The sequence below is a fragment of the Chrysemys picta genome, chromosome 7 (assembly GCF_011386835.1).
Source record: "Chrysemys picta bellii isolate R12L10 chromosome 7, ASM1138683v2, whole genome shotgun sequence".
In the NCBI taxonomy this organism is placed as follows: domain Eukaryota; kingdom Metazoa; phylum Chordata; order Testudines; family Emydidae; genus Chrysemys; species Chrysemys picta.
In genome coordinates, this window is record NC_088797.1 from 33,936,877 (window position 1) to 33,962,008 (window position 25,132).

General features: G+C 48.7%; 1 long non-coding RNA gene across 1 annotated transcript; it reads left to right on the forward strand.

Annotated features, from left to right (window-relative positions):
• The first annotated feature begins 854 nt into the window (after positions 1–854).
• LOC135972594 (uncharacterized) lies at positions 855–10,872 on the forward strand. Its single transcript, XR_010589084.1, has 3 exons — positions 855–1,719; positions 3,817–3,926; positions 5,164–10,872. It is a non-coding gene; the product is annotated as an uncharacterized LOC135972594 (long non-coding RNA).
• Positions 10,873–25,132: the final 14,260 nt, after the last annotated feature.

Here is a 25,132-nt window from a genome sequence, read left to right on the forward strand (position 1 = left end):
AAGAGCCTGTCTTACAAGTGGAAACTTAAGAGTTAGTCTTGTCTAGCCTGGCAAAACAAAGGCCGAGAGGGGATCTGATTGCTCTCTCTCTCTGAATACATTGCGGGGAGGGGCCCAGGGAGGGAGAAGAGCTGCTGAAGCTCAAGGACACCATTAGCACAAGAACAAATGGAGATAAACTGGCCAGGAATCAATGTCGGCTGGAAAAGAGGTGGTTTCCAACCGGCAGAGGATTGAGGGTCTGGACAGGGCCGGCTCCAGGCACCAGCTGAGCAAGCTCGTGCTTGGGGCGGCAGATTCTATGGTGCAGCATTCCGTCCAATCCTAGGGCGGCACAGCCGCTTTTTGTTGTTGTTGTTGTTGTTTTTTGTGGAGTTTTTTTTGTTTGTCTTTTTGTTTTGTTTTGTTTGCTGATCCGGTCGCCCTGTAGGGGGCGGTGGCGCGGAGGAGGGGAGCGCCCTGCTGGGAGCGGGCTGCGCACTCTGTCTGCCCCAGCCAGTGCCAGGTCTGTAGCAAGCCCAACAGGGCAGCCCGCATTGTTTTCTCCCCACTGACTGGAGTGGTGCGGAGCCCTCCCGGCAGGCGGCACAGCGGTTGGGGCCACGTGGCAAGCGCCCCGCTGAAGCCCTGGCCGCCCCCTTTCTCTCTCTCCCCCCACTCCCTCCCCCTCCCCCCCGGTAGCTGGGGCACGTCTGCAGCGCAGGGAGTCCCCCTGCACCCTGGCTCCGGCTGCCCCGCAGTTTTTTTTTTCTCCCCGCTTTGCCGTTCTGGCTGCCCCGATTTTTTTTGGGGGGGGGGAAGCCAGAGCCGGCCCCGGGTCTGGAACAGCTTTCTAACAGGAGGATTGGGCCAATCACTCAGTTTTAACATGGATTCTGGAACAGAGTTGCCTGCAATGGCAGGGGACTGGCCTCAGTAACCCAGGAGCTCCCTACTGTTATGTTTCTGGCATACACACAGGGAAGTTAGTCACAACCATAAATACTGTTGCTGGAACATTGCATCACACTATGCTATTTTTTTGAGTTCTGAATGATAACAGACATGATCCCAAATGCAGGGACAGAAAAAGCAGGCTGCAGCCTAATACAGAGAGGCACAACTCACCCCATCTTGCTGCAGTCTTGCTTGTATCAGAACTGACTCAGTCTGCACTCGGCCCAGATCATATGCTTTCCTACAGAGTCCCTTGTCTGGAAGCAAGACCAGGAGCCCCCCTAAAAGTTTAAAGTGATAGATCACAATTTTAACACGGTTTTCAATACACCACGTCTGCTAGCCCTGTGTCCCTGTGTTCAGCAGCTCTGACTCTGGCATCTCTTTGGGCGTTTTGGCTTTGCCGCTTTTCAGAGATGAGCTGCACTTCTCCGGGGTCGGTTCCTGCTCTTGTGCTTTCCCAGAGGGGCCAATCTCTTTCTCACGGTTCCTACCATTTCAGATTTTAGAATATCTCATAATTTGCCTTGAGAGTGAGGAAGAAAGGCAGCTGAAAGGATTAGCCCTGGAAGGGATAGTGCTGGTTTCCTTTGATCTCAGTGATTCTACGCATGGCGCAAGCCAGCTCCGGTGCACGACCACTAGTGAGTAGAGTGAAACATAATGAGGATTCTGCTGTCTGTGTTGTTCCTTTGGGTTTAACACCTGCCTTGTATTTTCTTCCTACAGTTGCTGCAGCAGGGAATTTTTGCTCTAAAATCCTCAATGAGCAGATCTGGAAAGGTAAAAACAAAACAAAACCCTCAAATCTGTCTCCATAGACCCTTGGCAAATCCTGGGGAAGCTGTTCTAGTGGCTGATCCTCCTCTCTGTTAAAATATGTTCCTTCTTTGTACTCTGAGTTCTGCTGACTGCAACTCCCAGCCATTGCATCTTGTTTGGCTAAATCAAGAGCCCTCAGTGGGAATTAACCCCTTCCTTGCTGGTGAAATCATGGCTTTCCACCCTCAATGGGAGCATTACAGAAGGGACAATGGGACTGCCAGACTGGATCAAACCAAGGTTCTTTTGGTTTTATGTCTCTGCGGCCCCCTACCACATGCTTCAGGGTATGGTGAGGAACCACAAAATGGGCTGTTCTGGAGTCACCTGTACATAGGGGAAAGTTTAATCACCTAAAACAGTGGTCTCCAAGGTTGGGTGCGCAAGAGGATCCTTTGGGCTGCGTGGCAGGAGGAGTGTCGCCGGAGCAGCGCCGCTTCGGCAGTTCGGGCAGGAGTCCAAGCGGCTTTTTTCTTTTTCCTTTTTTTTGCTTGGGGCAGCAAAAATGGTAGAGCCAACCCTGCGGCGTGGCAGGGGTTGCGTGCTCAAAAAAATTTTATTGATAGGGGTGCGCGATCAAAAAAGTTTGGAGACCACTGACCTAGAATACTGGTTCTCAACTGCTCAGGGCCCATTTGTAAAACTTTGAGGCCTGTCATGACCCCCCCCCCCATGCCCTCCCAAGATGCCCTCACTGGCAACTGGGCAGGAGGGGCAGTGAGCTGAGACACCCCCCGCAAAAAAACAAATACTGCCTCGCCACAGCCCATGAGGGAAAGAGGGTATGGGGAATTTGGGGGCCTGGAGGTGAAATGGGGAAGCCTAAGGGTGTAGTGAGGAAGAAGTTGGGGTTTTTGGGGAGCCTGGGCATAGAATACAAGGGTAAAGGGATAGGGAATTTGGTGACAGAAGGGGCTGGGGGTGCATTGGGGGAAGATCTGGGGGTCTGGGGTCCAGAATGAGTGATATGACAGATGAGGATTTGCCCTGCTGTGCGAAAGAGGTACATCAGAGGCTCTGAGTTGAGGGGCAGAACAGGGAGTAAGAAAGATGGGGTGTAGCCCGAATGCAGGGTGGGAGTTCATAGTGGGGCTGGTGCTTACCAGAGAACAGGACATCAGCCACTCCCTCCCAGCTTCTGACGCACAGGGCTGGCTGGACTTGGTTTCCTCCTCTGGGCTTTGTAACCTCCAGGGTCACAGCGCTGCTCAGGTTTGGCCTGCCCCCCCACCTGGCTGGCCCAAATTTGTGTGAATGGCATTGCAATCTAGCACCTGGGATCGCAGCACAACTCACTTAAATTTGGCCCGGCCAGTTGCCCCCCCCCCATCATCATGACGGAGGAGTGGCTGGGCCAACCTGAGCGGCGTGATGATCCTGTGCATCAGGTCGCAATGCCCAGCTTGAGGAGCTGAGCCCAGCTAGCCCCACAACTCTTCGAGGTATTCTGGTGACCCAATTTTGTGTCGTGACCCATGGGTTGAGAAACCCTGCTTTAGAGTTTGGCTTGTGCCCGGAAGCTAAAGCGTCTCTATTCCCAATTTATTTGCAGTGAGATCTTGATGTTCATAGGGCACAAGATTGAGCATCAGGACACCTGGGTTCTATTACCAACCTGCGGTGTGACCCTGGGCAAGTCTGTTCCCTCTCTGTGTCCCCACCCACCATGTGTCAAGTTAGCTTGCAAGCTTTTCCAGGCAAGGACTATCTGCCCCTGTGTGTCTGTGGCACTCCCAGTACAATCGGGCTCCACTGGGCTAGGTGCTGCACACACACCTAGTGAGAGACAGGCCCTGTCCCAAAGAGCTCATAGGCTGAACAGACACAGGGTGTGAGGGGAAACAGAAGCACTGAGGGGGCAAGGACTTGCCCAAGGTCACACAGGAAGACAGTGACAGCTGGGAATAGAACCCAGGCGTCTTGGCTCGTGCCCTGCTCACTAAAGCACCACTCTGCCTCTATGGGAGCCAGTGCTTTTAATTGGTTTCGGTAGCATGAAGCTTCAGATTGAACTAGTTCGTTCTGGCACATGTGACCCAGAATCTCTCCCTTGTGCAGAAATGGACGGGATGCTGGCTGAGTTCTCTGTGTCCTGGACCAGGCCTTGGCCGGCAGGTGGATGTAGCCACGAACCCCTGGATTCTACCGCACTCCAGCTGGCCTTCGAGGTTTGACTTTCCTGCTCACTTGGTCATACTTCTCAAAGTCACTTCCAAGTATCACGTGGCATCCAACTTGAGGCCTGACCTTGCCAGGTGCTGAGCGCCTCCTGGGAGATGCCGAATACCCTTGGCTTGACTCTAGTGGAAGCTGATAGCATGCCACACCCTGCAGGACTGGACCCCCAGAGATTAAAGACAAGACAAGTATTTGTATTAAGGTAACACCTACAGACCCCAACCAAGATCGAGGTCCCCATCAGGCTGGGCACCACACAGACCCCAACAATCTCAGTTGAGATTATCTTCAGGGCCCGGAGTAATGGGCCGCCGATCTCAGTTGGGCCCTCAAAGTGTTACCATAGTACAAATAACATCTTTCCTGAAGCAAATAATCACTTTCTAGCAGAGGTAATCTCAGGCTGATGACTGTGTGTGACAATGGAGCTAGGATGGGGACTGGGACCCCCACAATACACCCCACAACCAACCTCTCCAAAGTCGCAAGGCGCCGGAGCGCAGCTGTTCTGGAATCTAGGCCATTTATTTAGGTCCCTAAATATAAATAGAGCGGACTGATTTCTTGTGGCATTTGGCGCTTGCAGCCCCTGCTGTCATTGGTGGGAGTTGTGGGTGCACACAAATCAGGCCATGAGTACCCGACTTCAGGCACCCATCTGAGAGCACTGACCCATATGTATGTGACTCTTTCTAGCACAGCCTCAGCTGCTCTTGAAGACACCGAATTCAAGACTAAGGGCCAGATTCTAGTTCCTGATCCAGCCTCTTTATACCATTTAGGTGAACGGATTCTGGCCATAACTCTGTCAGCATAAACCAAGCCATCAACATCCCAGCCAACCCTGGCATCGGGGGCAGGCTAGAGACACCATGGATCTGATTGGCAGTATGCTGACACGCCACTGGCATATGTTAGATCTATCTGTCTCTTGGTGGCTCTAACTGATGCTGGGGCTGGGCTGGCTCTGGATCAAGGAGCTGATTATGGTTCCCTGACTCAGTGCCGGCCTGGTTCCACAGAGTTCAGACACAGGGAGAATTGAGCCCTATTATTAGTTAGGAAGTTTATTTTGCCCGCCAATGATGACGTCTCTCTTATTTCGGTTCTCCCATGAGGTGATCCCATTTCTGTCCCTAGCGGTTTTGCAGCGACCTTGCAAGCAGCAGTCAAAGCCATGGCTGTATTTTAGGGCATGGAAAAGCAGCTTCTTTATTTTATTCTCAGCTCCACGAAAGGCCTGGGGTTCTGATGATGGACTGTCTGGCAGTAAAACAGTTCATACACAAGATCAGCTTGGTGCACCCAAAGGTAACGCCACCTGGTTTGCAATGACACTAAGGCCCCTTTGCGCTGCCCTGGGGGGAAATATTCCCCTGAAAGTCTCCTCTGAGCAAAGGGCTCCCCTGACTGGCATGAGGGCTCACCTTCAGACCAACCTCCCGGAGTAGTGGGGATGTGGCTGGACCACATTGTACAATGGGTATTCCAGGAAGCAGAGCAGCCCTGGGGTTATTCTTAACTTCCGGGGGCCGGGTTGCACAGCCCCAGAGTACAGGTAGCACAGCTGGGATTTAAAGCTCCCTTTTCCCCGCCCAACAATCAGGGCCTGTTTTAATTACTTCTTGCAGCATACATGTAATCCCTGGGCCAATTTACATTCCCTGGCACAGCTCCATCAGCTCCCACACAGTTACTCCCTCAGAACTTGCCCCAGTGCCTATCTATTGGGCAACACCCCTTTGGCTTTGTCATTTCAGCTGGTTTAATTGTTGTTCATTACTCTGTCAGGATGAATCCTCCTACAAGCTCTTGTATTATAGCCCATCATTATCCCCTTCCATGGTGTTACCTTTTCCCAGACAACAGTACCCCAGCTTATCCACTGGGTCTCTGCGCTAGACTCCTCTCTTTTGCACAGGTGTCTATGCCAGTTTTTGTGACTGGCACCGCCCTGACTTGGGTTCTCCTTCCCTCAAACACAGATCTCTTGCCCTTCCCTAGATGGGCTGGCAGCAGCAGGAATTGAATCCTGTGCTTTGTGATTTGCAAGCAGGAATTGAACCACTGCTTCTTGAGCTGAAGGATCCAGTTCCTAGTGCCAAAAGGCTGTAGCAGACTCATAAACCTCTCCACGAGGCCTGGCTGCGAGAAGGCAACGGAAAGTGGGGGATACGCGATAGGCTGCCTGGCCCTGCTTGGAGCTGGTCTAAGACATGCAGGGTTCCACATGCCCACACAGGGCAGCAAGTGTGCCTAAGGAATACTTTTGCTCCCCTGTGTAGGCAACTCATATTGCTGAAGCCCACACAGCTAGGGAGCACCCAACCTTGTCTATGCTTAGCATGTCAGTCAGGTGAGTGGGCAGAGCAATGGGCAGCACAACAGGGGTCCTAATCTCAGTCAGAGTCTGTGTGGTGCCCAGCACGATGGTGACCCTGATCTCAGTTGCAGTCTGTGCAGATGCCAGCCCGGAGTGGGTCCCAGTCTCGGCTGGGATCTGTGCAGTGCCCAGCATGAGGTCCTGACTCTCCTGATACCTTGTTGATTTGCAGATCAGATTCCATTACTGTGTGAATGTGAATGGCGCTGTGTCTGCGGAGACGTACTGGTGAGTAAGCAAGTGATTGGAATGCCCGTGTGACAGGTCGCGTATCTACGAGATGGGGCTACCTGGGCACTTCACACAGGCCAGCACTCGTAGGAACATCGGCGTTGCCAGACTGGATCAGACCTTAGGTCCATCTGGCCTACTATCCTAGCTCTAGCAGTGCCCAACACCCAATGCTTCCAAGGAAAATCTATCTATAGTGACTGCGTGTGGGCAGGACAAGCAAGGCAATGTTTGGAGGAAGATGCAAGAACACCACAGTAAGCACATGTGAGAAAATCTGCCCCCAAACAGCTGGGCCATGTCTACACTACAGGGACTATAATGGAATAACTACATCACTGTAGCTATGCTGGCATAGCCCCGTAGTGTAGACAAAGCCTACACCCATGGAAGGGGTTTTCCATTGCTATAGGAACATCACCTCCCAGAGCAATGGTAGCTAGGTGATGTAGCTATGTTGACCTACATTTTAAGTATAAGCTAGGCCTAGTCTCACCCTGATCTCTAATAGTTAGAGATTGGCTTAAGCCCTGAGCGAGGAGGTTTAAGTATCCCTGCCAAAATTATTGTCCTTTCTTCAAGTCTTTGTCCATGTGTATCCCGCTCATGGTGCATATGTGTCTCACCTGCATGAATGCACCATGAGTGGGGTCCACATGGACTAAGGATCTGGGAAAACGACAGTTTTGTAATGCAAGCAGACATTCTTTCTCACTTACAATGCGTACTTGGTATATTCTTGATATCATTATAAGCATCTAATCCCAGTTTGATTTGTGCTCAGTTCTTAGCTGCAACACCACCCTGTGGCAGTAAATCCAATAGGCTGATCACACGTTGTGTGAAAGGGGATTTCCTTTTATTGGTTTTGAATCTCCCACCTTTCACTCTCACCAAATGTCCCCTTGTCCCTGCATCAGGAGACAGAGAGAACAGAAGCTCCTATTCTCCCTTTTCTAGACCAGCCATTATAATAGAATTGTCTCATCTTTGTCTCCTTTCTAAGATAAGGATTGGAGGAGCTGAGTGAGTTGCCTTATTTTAAAATGGTTTGGTGATACTTAAAAGTGATGCTTACTGGGTTGAAATCCTGTCTTGTTAATTTCTGCTCTCTAGTGGAGAGAAGAGAGAGAGTACATGTGTACTGAATGGAATAAAGCTCCTTACTGACCAGAGACACTATATAAGGTAAGAGATGACTTGGTCACAGCCATAAGTACCACCCTGGGGAGATGATTTCTGATAGCAGACCTCACAGACAAAGGCAGAACAAGTTCCTATGGTTGGAAGCTGAAGCTGAAGCTGGATAAATTCAGATTAGAAATGAATGCACATTTTTAACAGTGAGGGGAATTAACCATTGGGACTGAGTGGATTCTTCATCAAGACTGGACATCTTTCTAAAAGCTCTGCTGTAGCTCAGCCACCAGACCTGGGCTGGATGCATAAATCACTGGGTGGGTTTCTGTTACCCAGGACATGCAGGAGGCACTATCAGAACAGTCCCTTCTGGCCTTCAAACCTCTGAGTCTTTCAAATTGTGCAAGTGCTGTGTTACGTCGATTGACATACTAGTTATTGACTGGACTCTGCCTCAATCTTGATTTGGGGCTCTCAGTACTGCCATGATATCAATAATGGGTAAATGATAATATCTCTAGTGTCGTCATCCTACTAGTTCTACCTTTGTCCAGAGAGTCTTCCTGGAAAAACAAGTTAGACAGTTATTATTACAGTAGCACTTAGAGGTCCCAGCCGAGTGGGGGATGCCCATCATGCTGGGTGCTGCACAGATCCTTACTGAGATTGGGGCCCCTGTCATGCCTGGCACTGCACATGCATATAGAGCTCACAGTATGTGAGAAGAAGCAGAGGGCAGAGATGGGAAGGGACTTGCCCATGGTCATACAGCAGGCAGTGCCTGAGCTAGAAATAGACCCCAGGTGTCCCGAGTCTCAGTTCAGTGTCCTCACCACTAGACAACACTGCCTCAGATGAGACCTGAATTTCTAATGTGAAGATACAGACACGCAAAAAGTATTATTCCTTCTGGATTTAGACTGTGAACTCTTTGGGGCATGGACCATCTCTCTTGTGTGTTTATACAGCACCTAGCACAACGCTGTCCTGGTCCATGATGGGGGTTCCTAGGTGCTATAGTAATACAAATTAATAATAAATAATAATAATAATAAATTATACCTTAGAGAGAAGCAAAGCCTCCAGAAAGGGAACAAAGCTGTGCTCTTTTCCACTGGCCTCTGTCTGGGTGCACAGTGGAGGGGAGCTGCTGTTACCATACAGATGGCCTTGCTGTGTGGTGAATTCTCCATCGCTTGGAGTCTTTAAATCCATAGTGGGCATCTCTGTATATGATACTCTGTAGCTCTGCTGCAAGTGATGGCCCATGGGATGCAGGGGATCAGCCTTGATTATTGAATGGGCCCCCTCTTGCCTTTAAAATCAATGAGTTTCCACCATGGGCAGAATTAGGCAAAGAGAAGGTTAAATTAACAAGTAAACCAGCAACACCACAGGGCATGAGCCTGAGCCCTGGCTGGAAGTTAGAGAGCTGGGTGCTTTAATCCTCTAAGCACAAAACCTCATAGACACCCAGGTTACCTCACTGAAAAAGTACTGGGTTCGAAAGCACTGGGAACAGAGGAATGTTAGTCGTTTTTTGAGTGATTGCTCATGTGCATTATGCTCAAGGTACACGTGCGTCCTGAGCAAAGTGGCTGGAAATTTTTTCCCTCAGTGGTACCCATTAGCACCCTCTGCAGCCACATACTTATAGCACTGGTATAAAGCACCCAGATGATCCCATGTCCCCTCAGTTCCTTCTTACTGCCCGTGACAGTTTCTGGAACTGCTATCCTTGCTTTGGCAAGCTCTCTCAGTGGTCTTCTTTTCTTGTATCTGTACATAGTTGTAGTCAGTTGTAGTGAAGTTCTGTAACTTTGTGTCTTAGCAGAGTTTTTGTCTGTTCCCCGGTGTCGTGGCATGCCTTTAAGCCCTGCGTCTCCTGTAAAAAGGCTATGCCCCTTAGTGACATGCACTCAAGCTGCCTGAAGTGCCTGGGAGAAGTTCACTTTGGGGACTGTTGCCAGATCTTCAAAGACTTTAAGCCTTGCACAAAGAAGGACCAGGAGGCCAAACTGAAGTTTTTGTTCATGGAGGCAGCGCTGAGACCTCCATCTGAGCCAGACTAGTCGGACTCAGCACTGAGTGCCTCGGTGTAGGTAAGGAGTGCTCCTCCTACCGTACTAGAGTCCAAGTTCCGATCACCATCCCCAGTGCCTAGGAAAGGGCACAAGAAACAGTCAGCCGAGAAGGAACAATCCCCGTCGCCAAAGATGGCCAGACATGGGGATCAGAGTAGAGTGGAACCTAACCAGGCACTCTTCTGTCTTGGTACCGCAGAAGTCGGCACCGTTAATTCCAGCACTACGCAGGCACCATTGAGTCCGGTACCGGATGAGCCATCTACATCTGCAGCACAGCGCGGTACCAACGCTATCTCGGTACCAACCACGCTGGAGGCATTGGCCGCTGCCAGAGACCTTCTCTCGCTGTCAGTACCAGTATCACCAGCAGTACAAGAGTTGGTGTTATCAGTGCCAGCAGTCAGAAAGGAAGCCATTGGTTCCGGTCATTGTTTGGGTCCATGCCTTTGGGTGCCATCAAAAGGGAAGCTGGCTATGCTTGCTTCGGTGTGGACATCTCCACCTCAACAGCAGTCTCTGCCACTGGTGGGAACTGCACCACCATGGTCACTGGACAAAGATTCATCATCATTTGTGTCAGAGGTGGAGTCTCACTCCTCCTGTCCGAGGAGTTGTTCCGCTACTCCCCCAGGCATTTCTACCCTTCCATGGACATGAGCAGAGGAGTAACATCTAGTGCATAACCAAGAGGTCACTGGGGACCTACACCAGTCCTGTGGCCCTTTTGGAACATGTGGGGGTTTCCCCCAGTTTCCAGGGCTCCTATTGGAAAGAAAAGGGGGGTGGCATCATCCCATCAGCCAGCACCCAGCCTGGACTCTGGAACTGAGCCCAGTCTTGTACTACAAGACCCGGCACAGCAGGATTCTACAGAGGCAGAAAGGGAGGAATAGCTTCCAGAGCCAGTGCTGGCCTCCACCTCCTCCCCTGATGAGGCAGTCTCAGGAGGGGGCGTCACCTCTCCCTCCCCCTGATGACTATAAAGCTCATCAAAAGTTGCTAAAGAGGGTGGCCTTAAATCTGGGCATACATGTGGAGGTAGTGAAAGTGTCCTCACATAGCCTACTTGATATTTTAGCTGCTGTGGGCCCTTCAAAAGCAGGGCCGGCTCCAGGGTTTTGGCCACCCCAAGCAGCCAAAAAAAAAAAAAAAAAAAAAGCCGCGATCGCGAACTGCGGCTGCAATTCGGTGAGAGGTCCTTCGCTCCCAGCGGGAGTGAGGGACCGTCCGCTGAATTGCTGCCGAATAGCTGGACATGCCACCCCTCTCCGGAGTGGCTGCCCCAAGCACCTGCTTGCCAGGCTGGTGCCTAGAGCTGGCCCTGTTCAAAAGTAGCCTTGCCCCTCAATGAGGCCATTATGGACCCTGTGAAGACCTTATGGCAGCCTCTCACATCCCTTCCCTCCACATCTAAAAGGGCCGAACCCTGGTCCTGCCCAGGGTTATGAGTTCCTGTACGCCCATTGCCCCCCATCCCCGAATCCCCATGGTATCTGCTGCCAATGAGAGAGAAAGACAGAGTCGGCAGGGTACAACCCCAAAATCAATGGATTTGGTAGGAAAATGTATTCTGCTGCGGGGTTACAACACAAACTTGCAAACCAGGAGGTGCTGCTGGGCAGGTTTGATTTTAACATGTGGGACTCCATGCAGAAGTTCAAAGACTTGCTCCCTCAAGAGGTTAGGTAAGAGTTCTCTTTGCTGGTGGATGAAGGAAAATCAGTGGCGAGGATCTTGTTGCAAGCTGCTTTGGATGTGGCTGACTCAGCAGCCAGGTTCATGACTTTGGCAGTGGCCATGTGCAGAAGTTCGTGGCTGCAGTCCTCAGGACTCCTGCAGGAAGTCCAGCAAACCCTTCAGAACCTACCCTTTAAAGGCGCTTTGCTCTTTTCAGAACAGACTGATGCGAAGTTTCATGTGTTAAAAGACTCCAGGGTATCCCTTAAGTTGCTTGGATTGTACACACCAGTGCCTTCAAGGAAGCACTACAGGCCTCAACAGCCATCCAGTACTCTGCCCTGGCTGCTCGTCAGGATTTTCAGAGGAAAAGAAGCAGGGGTTAGATATAGCCACTATCCCCTTCTACCTTGATGCCAATGCCTGCCTCTCCCAGACATCCAGGGGTTCTAAGCAGGTGTTTTGACAGGATGCTCGAGGACACCCTATCAGTTCCCGTGATGCCAGACCCTGTTTCTCCTTTGTTTACAAACTGTCTTTCCCACTTCTTCAGTGCATGGTCCTGTATCACCATGGACCTTTGGGTGTTGAGCACAGTGACTGTGGGATAAACCCTCCAGTTTATTTCTACTCTTCCTTCCCACCCTCCCTCCCCGTCCCTCTTCAGGGACCCCTCTCAGGAAGAACTTCTGGCCCAGGAGGTTCAATCTCTCCTTCAGGTGGAAGTTGTGGAAAAGGTTCCACAGAATTTAAGAGGAAAGGAGTTCTGCTCCCATTATTTCCTAATCCTAAAAGCCAAGGGAGGTCTCAGACAAATTTTAGACCTGCATCAACAACAGCTCAACAACTATCTCAAGAGAATAAAGTTCCACATGGTCACCCTGGCATCCATTATCCCTTCCCTGGATCCTGGGGATTGGTACGCTGCCCTTGATTTAAGAGATCCCTACAGTAGAACCTCAGAGTTACGAACACCCTGGGAATGGAGGTTGTTCATAAGTCTGAAATATTTGTAACTGTGTACAAAATGTTATGGTTCTTTCAAAAGTTTACAACTGAACATTGACTTAATACAGCTTTGAAACTTTACTATGCAGAAGAAAAATGCTGCTTTCCCCTTTTTTTTTTTTTAGTAGTTTACATTTAACACAGTACCATACTGTATTTGCTTTTTTTGTCTCTGCTGCTCCCTGATTGCATACTTCTGGTTCCAAATGAGGTGTGTGGTTGACTGGTCAGTTCATAACTTTGGTGTTTGTAACTCTGAGGTTCTGAAATATTTTCATAATTCAATATACCAAGGACACAAAACGTTCCTTAGATGCGTAGTGAAACACTCGCACTATCTATTCACGGTCATCCCATTCAGCCTGTCTGCAGCTCTGCAGGTGTTCACAAAATGTCTGGCAGTAGTAGCAACCTTCCTGATGAAGTTAGGGGTGCAAGTCTACCCTTATCTAGATGAATGGCTGGTCGAGAGTTGGTCCAGGGTCGGTCAAGGGCTCAGGTAGTGTCCAACATTTGACTTGTCCAGTTGACTTCAAGGCCCTAGGCCTTCTGAGAAATATCGAGAAAACTACCCTCACTCTGGCACAGAGGATAGAGTTCATTGGGGTGCTGTTCAACTCTACTCAGGCCAGAGCTTACCTTCTAGATGGATGTTTCAAGTCAATCAGATCCCTGATAATGCACCTCAAGGGTCAAGGAGCATAGGGCCCCAGAATAGCTAGGGATGGCCCTGGGTAAAACTTTTTAAAATCGGGAATAAAACTTTCCCTTTGTCTGTTGTTCTCTGGAGAAGGAGACATGGAGCAGCAATGCTATAAGCATGAATGCTGTGTAAGGCTTGAACCAGGTATAAAAATTCATGCTAACCCCAGATGCTTTTGTTTGCTTGTAACCTTTAAGCTAACCCCCAAGAAAGCTATTTTGGGTGCTTAATTTTTGGAATTGCTCTTTTAAAATCTAGCAAAAGGCTAAGTTCCAGATGTATTTTCTTCCTTTTTGTTTTTAATACAATTTACCTTTTTTAAGAATAGAATTGGATTTTTGGTGTCCTAAGAGGTTTGTGCATATTGTTTGATAAGCTGGTAGCAACAGCTAATTTCCTTTGTTTTCTTTCTCAGCTCTTCCCGGGGGGTGATGGGGGGGTGAAAGGGCTTGAGGGAACCCCACAGGGAGAAATTCCCAAGTGCGCCTTCCTGGGTCCAAGGGGGCTTTTTGCATTTGGGTGGTGGTAGCATTTACCAAGCCAAGGTCAGAGAAAAGCTGTAGCCTTGGGAGTTTAATACAAGCCTGGAGTGGCAAGTATTAATTTTTAAAATGCTTGCGGGCTCCCACCTTCTGTACTCGAAGTGACAGAGTGGGGATTCAGTTTTCACATGGTGGCAGAGTGGTGGGATCATTTTGAACCAGAAGCACAGACCTTAGGATTTGAAAAGGACACATTTTTCCTTTTGAAGGAAAGGAACCTTTCAAACAACCTGCTTGAAAGCCAGGGAGTTTTTTTTCTTTTCTTTTCTTTGCTGCCTGAGGGGGAACAGGCACGCCAAAGGATTAGCCTTCAAAGCCAGGGAGTCCAACAAGCAGTTTATATATTTTTAAAAATATTTTCTAGCTTCATGTCAACAAAATAGTTAGACTAGAGTAGGGCAGCCTGTGCATGATGTTGAGGTCAGGCACGGAAACTCTAGAGCGACTAGTCTTCCCAAAGCGGCATGCCACGGAGAAGACAGATCTAGATCAAGCCCAGACATCCAGCTCCATGACAGAAATGAAGAGAGGGGATGGGGGACCGGGAACTTCCCAGGAGGGAAGGGTCAGCCCTCCCCCGACCAAGATCCAGGTGCCAAGCTGGAAGAATGGCTTTAACCAAGACCGAGTTCTGACTGTGGAAGACGGGGATTTCTTCCTACAGATGATGCGCTTGGAAGTGGAGGACAAAAGAGAGGCGAAGTGCTTGAAGTTGGAAGCGGAGGAGAGGAGACAGGCGAAGTGCTTGGAGGCAGAAACGGAAAGAGAGGCGAAGCGCTTGGAGGCGGAAATGCAGGCGAAGCGCTTGGGGGCAGAGTTAGAGCTGAGGCACTTAGAGCTGGAAAGGGCTAAGCTGGGTCCACCAGGTAACCCTAACAGTCCTCCAGGTACTGCTTCCCTTTCCAAGAAATTCCCCACATACAAGTAGGCGATGATACAGAGGCCTTCTTAGAAAATTTTGAAAGGGCTTGCCTTGGGTACAACACCCCTATAGATCAGTATGGAGCTGAGGCCGCAACTCAGTGGACCCTTAGCAGAGGTGGCAGCTGAAATGCCTAAAGAAGAACATGAATGAATACGACCTTTTTAAACAAAAGGCCAGAATTAGAATGGGGCTAACACCCAAGCATGCCCTTCGGCAGTTCAGAGCCCTAAGGTGGAAACCAGACGTGGCATTTTCCTGACGCCTACCACACTGTAAAAAATTGGGATGCCTGGATATCAGGAGCAAGTGTTAAATCTCTGGAAGTTCTGTCTTTCCTAATGCAAATGGAGCAGTTCTTAGAGGGTGTTCCTGAGGAAATAGAAAGGTACATCCTAAATGGAAAATCCAAAACTGTAATAGAGGTGGGGGAGATCGGAAGCAAATGGCTGGAGGTGGCGGAGAAGAAGAAAGCTAGTAGCAGTTGGTGCAGATACCAGAAGGGGCAACCTGAGACGACACCCCACCATCGGGGTCAGCCCAAAGTCCCACCTTGTAAGGAGGAGCCCTCCACACAGCCAGGGAGACCCCAGATGCCCTCTCATCCCACCACCCCACTCTCCAACCACCCATCTCGCCCCAGCCCGCAGTCAGCTGGGCGATGCTTTAAATGTAACAAGCTGGGGCATGTGAAGGCCAACTGCCCCAAGAGCATCAGCCAACTACGGCTCATCACCCCAGAGTCCCACCAAGAGCCTTCAGGCCCAAATGTCTCGCAAATACCCCCAGAACGAAGGGAAACTGTGAGTGTGGGTGGGAGGAAGATTACTGCGTGGAGAGACACTGGAGCACAGGTGTCAGGTATCCACCAATCCCTGGTAGACCCCAAATTCATCGACCCAGAGGCCCAAGTGACGGCACCACCCTTTAAGGCCAACTCTTTTAACTTGCCTACAGCCAGGTTGCCTGTCCAGTACAAGGGCTGGTCAGGAATATGGACTTTTGCAGTCTATGATGATTATCCCCTTCCCATGCTGCTGGGAGAAGACTTAGCCAACCATGTGAGGCTAACAAAAAGGGTGGGGATGGTCACCCGCAGCCAGGCTAAACAGGCCTCTACACCTAACTCCATTCCTGAACCTCCTACAGGAACCCAGCCAGAGGTGGTGGAACGAGACTCCAGACAAGAGTCTATGGCAGCAGTTGTAAATCCAGTTCCTGGAACCCAGCCAGAACCAGCCCAAGGATCGGAACCTGCGGAGCAGTCAGTATTAGAGCCCGTGCTTGCAACCTCACCAGAGTCAGGGGAGCCAGCACCAAAGGGCGCCACAGAGCCTGCACCTGTAGCAGCGGCTAGACCGGCGCAAGAGGCTCAACTGGAGCCTGAAATACATCCTAGTGTACCAGCGGAGAGCGGTTCACAGTCAAGGGAAACAACTCCATCACCTGCATCACTTCCAGTGGGACCAAGCCCAAGTCCACAACCCAGCAAAGAAGTAATGTCTCCAGCATCAAGGGAACAGTTCCAGGCAGAGCAGGAAGTGGATGAGAGACTCAAGGGAGCTTGGACGATGGCACGGAGCGACCCACCGCCTCTCAGCTCTTCTAACAGGTCCAGGTTTGTTATAGAAGGAGAACTCTTATACAAGGAGACTCTTTCTGGTGGGCACAAGGAGAAATGACATCCTCAGAGACAGTTGGTAGTTCCAGCTAAGTATAGGGAAAAGCTCTTGAGCTTAACCCATGATCATCCTAGTGGCCATGCTGGGGTGAACAGGACCAAGGACCGTTTGGGGAAGTCATTCCACTGGGAGGGGATGGGCATGGACGTTTCTACCTATGTCCGGTCTTGTGAGGTGTGCCAGAGGGTGGGAAAGCCCCAAGACCAGGTCAAGGCCCCTCTCCAGCCACTCCCCATCATTGAGGTTCCATTTCAGTGTGTAGCTGTGGATATTCTGCATCCTTTCCCTAAGAAGACACCCAGAAGAAAGCTGTACATACTGACTTTCATGGATTTTGCCACCCGATGACCGGAAGCAGTAGCTGTAAGCAACACCAGTGCTAAAAGCATGAGCCAGGCATTGACAGACATTTTTGCCAGGGTAGGTTGGCCCTCAGACATCCTTACAGATTCAGGAACTAACTTCTTGGCAGGGACCGTGAAACATCTTTGGGAAGCTCATGGGGTAAACCACTTGGTTGCCACCCCTTACCACCATCAAACAAATGGCCTAGTGGAAAAGTTTAATGGGACTTTGGGGGCCATGATACATAAATTCGTGAATGAGCACTCCAGTGATTGGGACTTAGTGTTGCAGCAGTTGCTCTTTGCCTACAGGGCTATACCACATCCCAGTTTGGGGTTTTCACCCTTTGAACTCGTTTATGGCCATGAAGTTAAGGGGCCATTACAGTTGGTGAAGCAGCAATAGGAGGGGGTTACATCTTCTCCAGGAACTAACATTTTGGACTTTGTAACCAACCTGCAAAACATCCTCCAAGACTCTCTAGCCCTTGCTCAAGAAAACCTACAGGATGCTCAACAAGAGCAAAAGGCCTGGTATGATAAATATGCCAGAAAGTATTCTTTCAGAATAGGTGACCAAGTCATGGTCCTAAAAGTGCTCCAGGCCAAAAAGATGGAAGTGTCGTGGGAGGGGCCATTTATGGTCAGAGAGCGCCTGGGAGCTGTTAATTATCTCAGAGCATTCCCAGACTCTACCCTAAAATCTAAAATATACCATGTTAATTCTCTAAAGCCCTTTTGTTCCCGAGAATTCAAGAGTCTCCAGTTTACAGCCCAGGAAAGAGACGATGCTGAGTGTCCTGAAGGAATCTACTTTGACGGAAAAAGCAACAGTGGCGTGGAAGAGGTAAGCCTTTCCATGACCCTTGGATGTAAGCAGCGACAGCAAATCCAGGAGCTGTGCACCAGCTTCATGCCAATATTTTCAGCCACCCCAGGGTGGACAGAACGGGCGTACCACTCCATTGACACAGGTGATGCTCGCCCAATTAGAGCCCAACCCTACCAGATGGCTCCTCAAGCCAAAACCGCAATAGAAAGGGAAATCAAGGACATGTTACAGATGGGTGTAATCCGCCCCTCTGAGAGTGCATGGGCCTCTCCAGTGGTTCTGGTTCCCAAACCAGACGGGGAAATCCGCTTTTGTGTGGACTACCGTAAACTAAATGCTGTAACTTGCCCAGAAAACTATCCAATGCCACACACAGATGAGCTATTGGAGAAACTGGGATGTGCCCAGTTCATCTCCACCTTAGACTTAACCAAGGGGTACTGGCAAGTGCCACTAGATGACCCAGCCAAGGAAAAGTCAGCCTTCATCACCCGTGTATTCTGTATGAATTTAATGTGCTCCCTTTTGGACTGCGAAATGCACCTGCCACCTTCCAGAGATTGGTAGATAACCTTCTGGTTGGATTTGGGGAATCTGCAGTCTCCTACCTTGACGATGTGGCTATATTCTCAGATTCATGGGCAGAACACCTGGAACACCTCCAAGCTGTCTTCCAGTGCATAAGGGAGGCAGGATTAACGGTTAAGGCCCAAAACTGTCAAATAGGCCTAAACAAGGTAACATACCTTGGATACCAGGTGGGTCAAGGTACTATCAATCCCCTACAGGCTAAGGTAAATGCTATCGAAAATTGGCCTGTCCCTAAGTCAAAGAAGCAGGTCCAATCCTTCTTGGGCTTGGTCAGGAATTACCGACGATTTGTACCACACTATAGCCAAATTGCCACCCCACTGACAGACCTGACCAGGAAAAAACAACCAAATACAATTCAATGGACTAAGAAGTGTTAGAAAGCATTTAACCAGCTTAAGGTGATCCTTACATCTGACCCTGTACTGAGGGTCCTGGACTTCAAGCAACCGTTCGTCGTAACCACAGATGCATCCAAGCGTGGTGTGGGAGCAGTTTTAATGCAAGAAGGACCAGATCAACAATTCCATCCTGTCGTGTTTCTCAGCAAAAAAATTTCTGAGAGGGAAAGCCACTGGTCAGTCTCAGAAAAAAGAATGTTACGCCATTGTGTATGCTCTGGAGAAGCTACACCCATATATTTGGGGACGGCGGTTCCACCTGCAGACTGACCATGCTGCACTGAAGTGGCTTCACACAGTCAAAGAGACTAACAAAAAACTTCTTTGGTGGAGTTTAGCTCTTCAAGACTTTGATTTTAAAATACAACACATTTCAGGAGCCTCTAACAAAGTGGCTGATGCACTCTCCCAGGAAGGTTTCCCAGAATCAGCCGGGTAAAAATATCTCTGCATTCTAAGTCATTGTAGTCCTTGAACTGTAAAAAGTACTGTTTAGTTCTTCATGTAATTATTAATAAAATTAGAGGTGCACGTATCTTATTAACTCTGTTTCCTAAACCTCCAGGAAGAAATCCCAGCCGGTGTGGACCCGACCTGAACCAGGCTGGCCAGCACCGTCTGTGATTTGGGGGGCATGTGATAAATGAAGTGGGGCGGGGGAGCTCCCTTTGATGGACACCCAGCCAGCCAGTTAGCTGTAAAATCCCTCTTGGTATCTGTTCTCTACTTGCTTTACCTGTAAAGAGTTAAAAAGTCCCCCAGGTAAAGGAAAAGAAAAAGTGGGCACCTGACCAAAAGAGCCAATGGGAAGGAAAAACTTTTTAAAATTGGGAAAGAAAGTTTCCCTTTGTCTGTTGTTCTCTGGAGAAGGAGACACGGAGCAGCAATGCTATAAGCAGGAATGCTGTGTAAGGCTTGAACCAGGTATAAAAATTCATCTTCCATACCTAGAAGAAATCATTGGACAGGGCATGTTTAAATAGATGCGATTAGGTTAATTTTTGTTCATTTTTTAAGGCTTGTGGACTCCTCTGTGCTAACCCGAGATGCTTTTGTTTGCTTGTAACCTTTAAGCTAACCCTTAAGAAAGCTATTTTGGGTGCTTAATTTTTGGAATTGCTCTTTTAAAATCTAGCAAAAGCCTAAGTTCCAGATGTATTTTCTTCCTTTTTGTTTTTAATAAAATTTACCTTTTTTTAAGAACATAATTGGATTTTTGGTGTCCTAAGAGGTTTGTGCATGTTGTTTGATTAGTTGGTAACAACAGCTAATTTCCTTTGTTTTCTTTCTCAGCTCTTCCCCAGAGGGGGGTGGGGGTGAAAGGGCTTGAGGATACCCCACAGGGAGAAATTCCCAAGTGCTCCTTCCTCGGTCCAAGGGTTTTTTTTGCATTTGGGTGATGGCAGCATTTACCAAGCCAAGGTCAGAGAAAAACTGGAACCTTGGGAATTTAATACAAGCCTGGAGTGGCAAGTATTAATTTTTAAAATGCTTGCGGGCTCCCACCTTCTGTACTCAAAGTGACAGAGTGGGGATTCAGCCTTGACACCTCTCAACCGTCAATGACAGTTTGGTCTTAGAGGCATCAGCACTAGGGTGGGGAGCTCACCTGGGGCCCCTCAGAACTCAAGGCCTTTGATCTCCAGAGGAACTTTCAGTCCACATCAATGTCAGGGAACTCAGAGTGGTTCGCCTAGCATGTCAGGCCTTCCTGCCCCACATTATGGGCAGAAACTTGTTTGTTCTCATGGACAACACTGTAACCATGTTTTATCTCAACAGGCAAGGAGGAGCTTGCTCTTCCCTTCTTTGTCAAGAAGCGACTCAGCTATGGGGAGTTTTGCATAGCCCACTCAATCAACCTCGAGGCCTATTACCTTCCAGGAACACAAAACAAGCTGGCAGATCACCTCAGCAGGTCTTTTTCCAGTCACCACGAGTGGTCCCTTCGCCCGGATGTGGCGAGAGATGTTTTCTGGCATTGGGGGACTCCCCAGATAAACCTATTTGCAACTAGGTACAACAGGAAGTATCACCAATTCTGCTCCCTCCCAGGCCACAGACCAGGTTCTATCATGGATGCCTTTCTGCTACCATGCATGGGACATCTTTACTACACTTTCCCCCCTATCCCTCTTGTGCACAGAATACTGCTAAAGATCAAATGGGACCAGGCTCTTCTTGTTCTGATAGCCCCAGCAAGGCCCTGCCAACACTGGTTCTCGTAGGCCTCTCAATGTCAACTCCAATCCTGCTTCTTTTATACCTGGACCTGATCTCTCAGAACTACGGTTGGCTGCTCCACCCAAATCTGAGCTCCCTTCAATTAACAGCTTGGAAGCTCCATGTCTAAATCCCAGAGAGCAGACTTGCTCAGAGCAAGTTTGTCAGGTTCTGTAATAGAAACCCCTCCACCAGGGCTACGTACCTTTCAACGTGGAAGTGGTTTTCTTTCTGGGCGTTCCAACGCGGAGTCTCACCCACGCAGTCATCCTTACAAGAAATACTTGAATACCGATTGCACCTGAAACAAGAAAACTTAGCAATCCTCTATCAAGGTTCACCTTGTAGTAATATCACTTTCCACCCTTGGGTGGATAACCGATCCTTTTTTCCAATAACATGTATATCCGATTCTTCAAAGGCATAGAAAGATTATACTCTCAAGTTAGAGAGCCCATTCCTCCCTGAGAACTGAACTTTAGTCTATTCAAAGCTTATGGGACCACCATTTGAACCTTTGGCAACGTGCTCCTTATTATACCTCGCCTGGAAAGTAGTTTTTTTAGTGGCTATCACATTGGCCAGAAGGGTCTCGGAGCTCCATGCCCTCATATCAGAGCTTCCATACACAGTCTTCTTTAAAGATAAGGTGCATTTATGTCTTCACCCCACTTTCCTCCCAAAAGTGTTTTTGCAATTCATAGCAATCTACCTATCTGTCTTTTACCCAAAGCCATATGCAAATAGGAATGAACAATGCCTTAATTCATTGGATGTTAGATGAGCCCTAGCTTTCTACATAGACAGGATTAAACCATTCTGAAAGTCCACCTAACTGTTCTTAACTGTAGCTGACAGGGTGAAGGGTCTCCCAATCTCTTCACAGACAATTTTGTCATGTACAGTATCACTTCATGTAGTTGTACACCTCTACCTCAATATAACGCTGTCCTCGGGAGCCAAAAAATCTTACCGTGTTATAGGTGAAACCGCATTATATTGAACTTGCTTTGATCCACCAGAGTGCGCAGCCCCCCCTCTCCCCCCCCCCCGAGCACTGCTTTACCGCATTATATCCGAATTTGTGTTATATCGGGTCGTGTTATATCGGGGTAGAGGTGTACTTGTTACAATCGAGCAGGTGTTTTGCCACCAGCTAACCTGACTGCTCATTCCACAAGGTCGCAAGCATCCTCAGCAGCATTTCTAGCGCAGATCCCTATTAAGGACATTAGTAAAGCAGTGACCTGGTTATTGGTGCACACATTTTCCTTCCATTACACCGTCACTCAACAGTCCAGAGATTATCCCAAATTTGGTCGAGCTGTTCTGCAGTCAAAGTGTTGATGACCTATTCAACTGCTTGGGGGTCACCTAGAGTGGAATACGTATGTGAAATCACTGGAAGAAGGAAAAACGGTTACTAACCTTCTGTAACTGTTGTTCTTTGAGATATGTTGCACATGTCCATTCCATGACCTGCCCTCCTACCACTCTACCTCAGAGTTTTCTGGAAAGAAGTAACTGAAGGGGAGTGGGGTCATCTGGGTGCTTTATACTGGCACTATAGAGGGTGCTTGAGCTGCCCCAATGGGTCCCACTGCGGGAAAAAATTTCTGGCGACTGTGCTTTGGCACGCGCACACCTACAGTGGAATGGACATGTGCAATACCTCTGGAAGGACGACAGTTACAGAAGGTTAGTAACCGTTGTTTATTCTACACCCACTATGCTCTAGCGCCATCTAGCCAGCTTCTAAGGTAGTGCACTCCCTTCTGAGGCCCCAATTCAGCAAAGTACTTATTAAATATATGCATAAATCCTAAATCCTATTGCGGTCTATGGGATTTAGGCACAGATTTACAGTTAAGTACTAGCTTAAGTGCTTTGCTGACAGCTGGGGCCCCATCCTATAAACACTTATGTATGTTACAGGAGTTGTGTATAAAAAGAAATATGTATATGTGTGTGTGCACAGGAAGAGACCTGGTCAGAAGCCAGAATTTCTGTTCCACGGGAAATGCTGACATTTCTGGGGGGGGGGAACTCATTCCAAATCCAAATGAGAAGCCGAAATGTTATAACTTCCCATGAAGAAAACTTCTGATTCAGGACCATTAGCAAGTTCTGTTTGAATCATGTCAAATTGCTTCATTTTATGATGTCAGAATGTTTCATTCTGTAAGGTATGTCATTTTGACTTTATTGCTTTGATTCATTTCATTTAGACTTTTTTATTATTTTAAAATATTTATTTAATATATTTAATATTTTAATACAATAGTGGAACAAAATTAATCCAAATGACAAAGTCAAAATTATACATTTTTACTGTATTAAAAATGAAATATTTTGTTGTTGGAACAAAACGAGAATCCCATAAAAAATCATTGAAAATTTGCCACAAAACATTTTGATTTCAGCTAAACTGCATGTTTTGACAGAAAACGATTCCATCAAAATTTTTTCAACCAAGTGCTAATGTCTAGTTGGTACATACTGTACATAACGTTTGCCACCTAGTGGGCTGTATGAATAATAGGATCTGTTGCATTGTTCATTGGCTTATGGGTTCAATAAAGTTGTTGTTATGATTGTGAATGGCTTCCTGCGGGCAGCTCTTCCTGCACATGTTTAACTTTACCCATGTGAGGCCCATTGACATCTAAGGGCTCATGGGTGTAAGTGTTTTTATACTCGGCGCCCCAGACCTGTCTGTGCCCAATCCAGAGCTCTGCACAAACGGTGTGGGTATGGGAAGCAGTTGCCTCCCTGCCTGCAGAGACTGTAGTGGAGCACTGCATCCTGTGAAAGCAGCCAGGTTGGAGTCACATTATAGGGCAAGTGCCTTTTAAGAAGTGCGCACTGTTCTGCCTGCAGGGACAGGAGGAGTCTTTCTGTCGCAGTCCATCTTCCTGAGAGAGGATGTAGGTCAGATGGCAGCTATTTGTGTTACAGGATCACTCCAGAGGCCCAAATGAGTTCGGCCCCCCCCCACTTGTGCCAGGCGCTGCACAGACCCTGCCTGAGATTGGGGCCTCCCCTTGTGCCGGGTGCTGTACACACCCCAACTTAGATTGGGAGCCAGTTCTGCTGGGCAGTGCACAGATCCCACCTGATATATATGCCCTATTATGCCAGGTGCTATACAGAACCTGCCAGTCTCAGTCAGGATCTGTGCAGCATACAATGTGATGGGATGTCTTGGTATAGGAAATTGCACAGCACTTGGCACTACAGGTGCTAGTGTAAAATAAGTAGTAACAGCTAGATCATTGCTCCTGGTCTGGTGAGGGCTAGAGACCAGATACCAGAGTAGATGGGTCATCGATCTGATCTGTTGCAACAATGCCTCTGTTCTTATTTCCTTTTGTTTATTTCTGTCCCACATAGGGTTGTGGACAGCTTGGTGTCCCGTGGCGCAAACTTCCTCTGTGACAAAATCCACCCTGTGCTGGGCAGGGCTGTCAGCCTCCTGATTCCCCATGAAGTGGCTGAAACTGGCTTCACTGGGGAGCTGGAAGTCACGCCAGCTGCCGCGCTGTGCCCCTGCCTGAAGTTGTATCCCAATCAGCCTGCTAAGATTGCTGCTGTCTCCATATCCTTTACCAGAAGAAATATTTCCATATGGGGCTGACCAGGGCTTCAAGGGGCCATGGGCCAGCTGCACAGAGGTGAATTGCACCTGAGAGGGATGCTCGAAACACAGGAGTCGCTTCATCAGGAGCCACCATAGCAGAGAGCAGTTTAGCCCACAATTGTGTGCTGAGCATCGGGCCTTTGTATTTGTCCAAAATGCTTATCTGGCCCCCACCACTGTAGTGTCTGAGCACCTGGTACTCTTTACTGTACTTATCCTCCCAATCCCCCAGGAGGCAGGGCAGTGCTATTATTCCCCTGGTACAGCTGGAGAACTAAGGCACAGAGAGGCTAAGTGACTTGTCAAGGTCACCCAGTGAATCTGTGGCAGAGCAAGGACTTGAACCTGGGTTTCCTGAGTCTCATTTTAGCACCCTCTCCACTGCAGTGTTCTTCCTCTCAGATAGGCTCACAAGCCATCTCATCCTATTGCAATTTTCACTGGTCACAACAAACGGAGGAGTCAATTTCAGCTCTTGTGGGGCTCTCATTAATCCTCAGAGGCACTGAGGTGTGGATCCAGCACCCTTCAGGGTTAGGCCACCCTGAAAAAGCTGCCACAGAGAAAGTGTGCTGAGTGAAACTCTCCTGTGCTGTGGATCAGGACAGATAAAGATGTAAGAATGGTTCTTTGGGCCTTAACATTCACTACAATGTAAAGAGCCAGAGGTCTCCAAAATCACACTGCTCCTGGAAATTGCTGTACCTTGTCGCATGTAAGAACACTAGGACTGAAAGATCATGTGTTTACAAGGGCGAGCCTCCGGCATAACTGCAGGAGAGGGAAAGGT